Consider the following 6,449-nt stretch of genomic DNA (forward strand, 5'->3'; position numbering starts at 1 on the left):
TATATATATATATATATATATAAATGATCTTTAGCAGCAATTGAAGAAAGACAATATTTAATTGCCACTAAATATATATTTTTGGCGTCAATTGATTTTCTTTATAAATGTCTTTAAAGCCTATATTGACATTGAATCTAATGATCATTAAGTAATGCAGGTAAAGACTTTAAAACTCTTTGCTAATGCGAATATTTATTATAGTTAAAAATTATATTTTTATTATAGTATCACACAGGTAGGTCGTGTCAATCCTCTTTTACTGAAATCTAGCGCTAAGTAGCAGCTATAAACATTTCATTTTGTTTTCTTCTTCCCGTGTTTTATTAGCAATTATGGAGTTCATATTTACGATTTATTTTTTTTCAAATTTTGTGATTAGCTTGAAATTTCAAATTTTAAAAATTGTTTTGCAAGTAAGCTTAGCTTATGGTTTAGGATAATTATTGTCCATTTTCAGTTCTCCTCATTTTTCTTGAAATCGTTCTATCAGCTTAATCGATGACTATATTTGGGGTTCGTCAATAATTTGAGTCTTCAATTATGAGCTCTACATTATTATTGCAAAGAAAAGGAAAAAGGCGAACACACTCCAACTTTCCAATAATATATTGAAAGTTCACGCACTTCTACTTTCTCTCTAAAAAGGCTGAGTACAAGAGACAACAAAGAATGGACAAGGAAGATCATGACATGAGTGAGCAAGAATCAGATTTAATCCTTCGAAGTACAAAGATTAGGAAGAACTGCCAACAGAATCAAAACGTAAAGTAAGTTTCTAGAGTCTCTTAAATCAAAGTTAATGGAACCAGATATAAACTATGTTACACAAGGTCTAGACAACATAAGCTTCCTCGATGAACAAGAAAACCCCCAAAACCATCCTAACTTCATACCAATAACAACCAGTGACAAACACATACTATATATGTACGCCTTGGAAGCAGTCTCTAATCATTATAATCAGGAAAAAATTGGCTATTCATACCTGCAGAATAGATTGCAAGTCCTTTGGCAACTCAGCGAAAAATAAACGTTATCGACCTTAGTGAAGACTACTGCCTTATAAAACTTACAAATCCAGAAACTATGAGAAAGTCCTTCATAGGGGTCCTTGATTCATAGGGTCACAGTTTGTATCTATTCGAAAATGGGAACAAAAATTTAATGCCTCCTCTTCTCAAATAAATTTCTCAACAGTTTCGGTAAGACTCCGGGAACTCCCTACTGAATTCTACGATCTCAACATCCTCCAGAAAAAAGGAAACCAAATAGGATCAATTCTTAAGATTGATACAGCGACAATAAATACCTCTAGAGGAAGGTATGCCCGCCTATATATCCCAACACCTCTAAAAAAAATCAGTACCAAAAGACATACTAATAAAAACACATCTATAAAAAATCCACTATGAACCATCCACTCCTTTATGCACTATATGTGGATGAGTTGGACACCTCATCCACTCATGCCCAAACAAACCAAACGATATTCCGTCCACCTCCACAAGTCCTAACCAAACAAAATCATCACAACCCCACAACAAAGCAAGCAACTGCGAGATGCAGGAATGGACAACCCAATATATCCAAATCGAAAGAAAAAAAACAACTTATAAGACACCGACACCTGAAAATAATAGCCGAGTTTATGATCAAATAGATGCATTAAATGACCTCAAAAGTGACCAAAATCAGGTTAATAAAGCCAAAGATACAATAGCCCCACTAGATATCCAATCCCAGCTTAGATTCGCTCGAACAGAAACCAAAATGGAATTGAAAAATCGTGATCCAATCTCTCTCAGAGGAAGGAAATCTTATACGTCACCATCAACCGAAAACAAAGTCTAGTATCTTAGTAATCATTTAGTGCTTCCAAACCAATAAACATGGAAAATAAAAATTTCACCACGCCTACTAAAATAATGTCACCACAAGTAAAAGATATCCAGTCATTAGCTGCAAATTAACCGCTCCCAATAGCCCCAACCAAAAAGCAAACAAAAACTACCAACCGGATCACACATTTCCAAGGATAACTAGTATACCTTAGTGACCTCATCCCAAACTACTCCAGTCCACTAACCCGAAACAAAATAAATAACCTCAAAATCAAAAAGACTGAAGGAATATTGATTGTATTCAAGTGTTAAGGGAATACATGGGAGATATATATAGGAGATATAGGAAGGAGTACTAATCCTAATAGGACTAGGATTAAGGAGTACTAATCCTAATAGGACTAGGATTAGTACACAGTAAATACTAATATTATTTTATACTATTTATTTAATACTATCTGTTATCATCCCCCCTCAAGCTGAGTTGAGCGGAAGCGAACGGAAGCTTGGAACTGAGGTAATCGTGCTGTCGGCTCGGGAGAGGCTTGGTGAGAATATCAGCCGGTTGTTCTTCAGTGGGTACATACTGCACAGTCATGGTGCCGGCCTGAACTTCATCGCGAACAAAGAGACAATCGGTATCAACATGCTTCATTCTGGTGTGTAGGACGGAATTCTTGGCCACACAGATGGTTGATTTGTTGTCACAATAGAGAGCAGGAACAGTGTGAGTGGCGCGGAGTTCGCGAAGAATATATGTGACCCACATGGTCTCAGCAGCAAGAAGAGCAAGGGCGCGGTATTCAGCTTCAGTCGAGGACCGAGAGACCTTGGGTTGTTTTTTTGTACACCAGGAGATCAGGTTCGGCCCCAAAAAAACGAGAAACCCCGATGTAGATTTTCTGTCATTTTTATCATTCGCCCAATCTGAATCTGAGAAACCCCGAAGCTCCAAGTCCCCGGGTCGAATGAGTAAACCACGACCAAGAGTGCCAAAAATGTACCTGAGAATGCGTTTTAGACAATGGTAATCATGTTCACTTGGTTGATGCATGCGCTGAGCAACTCGGTTGACAGCAAACTGGATGTCAGGACGGGTAATGGCCAGATACTGTAGAGCCCCAATGAGGCTGCGGAAGTGGGTGATATCGGCAAAGGGGGTGTCGGCTCCATTCGTAGACGAAGAGACTGCCATCGGTGTTGGTTGACTGGTGCATTTTTCCAGTCCAGCTTTCTGCAACAGATCTCGAGCATATTTTGACTGATGAAGAAACAAGCCGCTGCCTGTCCGAGAAACCTCCATTCCCAGAAAATAATGTAACGGGCCAAGGTCCTTCATTTTGAAGGTAGTATGCATAGCTCGAGTGACATCCTGAATGAGAGCTGCAGTAGAGCCTGTAATAATGATATCATCTACATAGACAAGAAGAATGACTGTACCGTGTGCTGAATGTCGAGTAAACAGACTCGTGTCGTGTACGCAACACGTGAAGCCGAGTCCCTGGAGGAACGTTTTCAGACGTGTGTACCAAGCACGGGGGGCTTGCTTGAGCCCATACAGAGACTTCTGGAGTTTGCAAACATGTTGAGGGAAGCGGGGATCAACATAGCCCGGTGGTTGCGTCATGTAGATAGTTTCATCAAGCATGCCATGAAGAAAAGCATTGGAAACATCCAACTGATTGATGAGCCAATTGTTGCGCACGGCGAGTGACAGTACCAGGCGAATGGTTTCCTGCCGAATAACAGGACTGAATGTCTCGGAGTAATCAAGCCCATACTCCTGATTGTAGCCTTTAGCAACCAAACGAGCCTTGTACCTGGAAATACTGCCATCCGCATTGTGTTTAATTTTGTACACCCATTTACAGCCCACTGGGTGCCGCCCATGGGGCTTAGGTACAAGAACCCAAGTTTTCTGATCAGTCAAAGCCTTAAACTCGTCATCCATAGCATGACGCCAATAAGCATTTTTTGAGGCAACAGAGTAGGTTGTTGGTTCACTATCGGGAAGGGGTGTATTTGGTAGTATGGTAGCCTGAAAGGTTTTGGGTTTAAAGATACCGGCTTTGCCACGGGTTAACATGGGATGAGTATTGGGGGGTGGCACGGGCGGTGGTGATTCGGGGGTGGCCGGGAAGGACCCAAAACGGATCGGGCTGGAGATGTTGTGGGTATGGGGTGGTTCGGGTTGGTTGTGAGTGTGGGTGGTGGTTGCGGGTGTATTGTGGGTGACGGTCGAAGGGGTGATGAGGGGTGGTTGGGTAGTGGGTGGAGGTGTGGGGGAAGGTGGTGAGGGACCCTGTGAGTATGTTGGAAAAAGGGGAAGGACGCCAATGAATGATGTATTTGTGGAGGAGGAAATAGACTCGTAGGGAAACTCATTTTCGACAAATTTGACATGACGAGATATGTAGACTTTATGAGTTTGTGGGTCAAGACAGCGATAACCCTTGGAGGTAGGATGATAGCCCAAAAAAATACAAGGACGGGATCGGGGTTGTAATTTGTGAGTAATATGAGGGCGTAGCCAAGGGTAGGCAAGACACCCAAAGACGCGGAGGTTGGTATAATTGGGAAGTTCTTGGTAAAGGAGTTGATAGGGTGATTTGTTGGAGAGAGTGTGACTGGGCATTCTGTTAATGAGGTAGTTTGCGGTGGCTAGAGCTTCTACCCAAAAGGAGACAGGGAGATGAGATTGATGTAGAAGAGTAACCACCGTTTCAATGAGATGGCGATGCTTACGCTCAGCCACCCCATTCTGTTCGGGAGTGTATGGACAGGAGGTTTGATGTATAATTCCCAGGGATTGCAGAAACTGGCCAAAGATGTTATTGACATATTCCTTTCCATTGTCACTTCGAAAAAGTTTAACATGAGAATTGAATTGTGTTTTGACCATTTTTTCAAAAGTGACAAAGGTGGTGTATGCCTGTGATTTGTGTTTTAGTGGGTACAACCAAGTGTATTTTGTAAAATCATCCACAAAACAAATATAATAGCGAAAACCAGCAAATGAAGGAACAGCAGTAGGACCCCATAGGTCAGAATGAATAAGTTGAAAAGGTGCAGTTGTACGCTTCTCAGATAAAGTAAAAGGTAATTTATGAGATTTAGCAATTGAACAGGAGTCACAATTGTTTACATGAATGGAAGAAAAACCTAATTGAGACATTAAAGAATTTATTATTTGAGTAGACGGGTGACCCAGACGACTGTGCCACAACAGACTGTGGCCATCAGCCGAAAGAGCCACCGGAGCCACAGGAACGCTTTCTGAAACTGGGTGGGCAGACGAACTTGTGCCAGGAAGAACGTACAGACCATGCTCACAGGGGCCCTGAAAAATCACCCTCTTGGTAGTATTGTCTAGGATCTGAAAATCATTAGAGGTGAACAAGAGTGAGCAATTATTGTCTTTTGTGAATTGGTGAACTGAAAGGAGATTGGATTTAATAGAAGGGACGTGGGTAAGGTTACCTAGGTGAAAGATAGCGGTGGGGGTTTTAATGGTACCCGTGCCAGTGTGAGAAATATTAAGGGACTCACCGTTGCCAACAGTAATACCATTGGAGCCATGATATGGATTTGGAGCGTTAAGCTTGGATAGATCAGAAGTAACGTGCATGTTGGCCCTAGTATCCAACAGCCATTCAGAGGAAGGGCCGGCTTGAGATGCATAATTGGCACGGTTATCACTATTTCGGCTCTCCTCATACCGAAACCAGCAACGAACAGCGGTGTGTCCTGTTTTCTGACAGATTTGACAAGTTGGACGATCCCGCTCGTAAGTGCCCTGCCCGCCGCTGGAAGATGACTGCCCGCCGCTGCCGAAGGAGTGCAGGCTGTTGTTGCTGCCGTGCTGCTGACCGTCGTACGGCGGACGACTGCCCTGCCGACCGCCGCGCCCGCGGCCTCCGCTGTTTCTGCCGTAGCCGCCGCGGCTCCCCTGCCGGCCGCCACCACGCCCCCCGCGATAGTTCTGGCTTGCGGTGAGGGCGGTGGCCGGCTCCATAACAGCGGCTTCTCGGAGAAGAAGTTTGCTCTCCAGATCCACGTTGATTTCTTCACTTTTTAGCCACGAGGAGAGAGTAGCCAGGTCAACGGGCGTTGGACTGATGCGAACCGCCTGTTTAATGGAGGAGTAAGCTGATGGGAGCCCCCGAACGACGCACATGACGAGATCTTTTTCGGGAATGATTTCGTTCACGGTGTCGAGGGCTGTGATGATGGTGGAGACCTCGTCTAAATACTCCGCCATAGTTTTCGTGCCTTTGGTAATTGTGTGGAGACGATCACGCAATTGAAAAATATGAGAGTGGGAAATTGATGCATAGCGTGTTGCGAGGGCCGTCCACAGGGCTGAAGCAGTTGTGTAGGATCGGACGTGTTTCTGAACCGTGGGAGAGATGACCGCAATCAAACATGATCGGATCTGGCCATCCACGGCTTTCCAGGCGGCATGGGCCGGATTGGTTTTTTCTGATTTGTCCGTGGCGGTGATGACTGCCGGCGGCGGTTCTGTGCTTCCATCGACGTATTTGAGAAGGTAATTGGCCTCAAGGGTTGTAAGAACGGTGATTTTCCATGTAGGGTAATTTATGT

The sequence above is a fragment of the Solanum pennellii genome, chromosome 11, assembly GCF_001406875.1.
Source record: "Solanum pennellii chromosome 11, SPENNV200".
NCBI classification, from domain to species: domain Eukaryota; kingdom Viridiplantae; phylum Streptophyta; class Magnoliopsida; order Solanales; family Solanaceae; genus Solanum; species Solanum pennellii.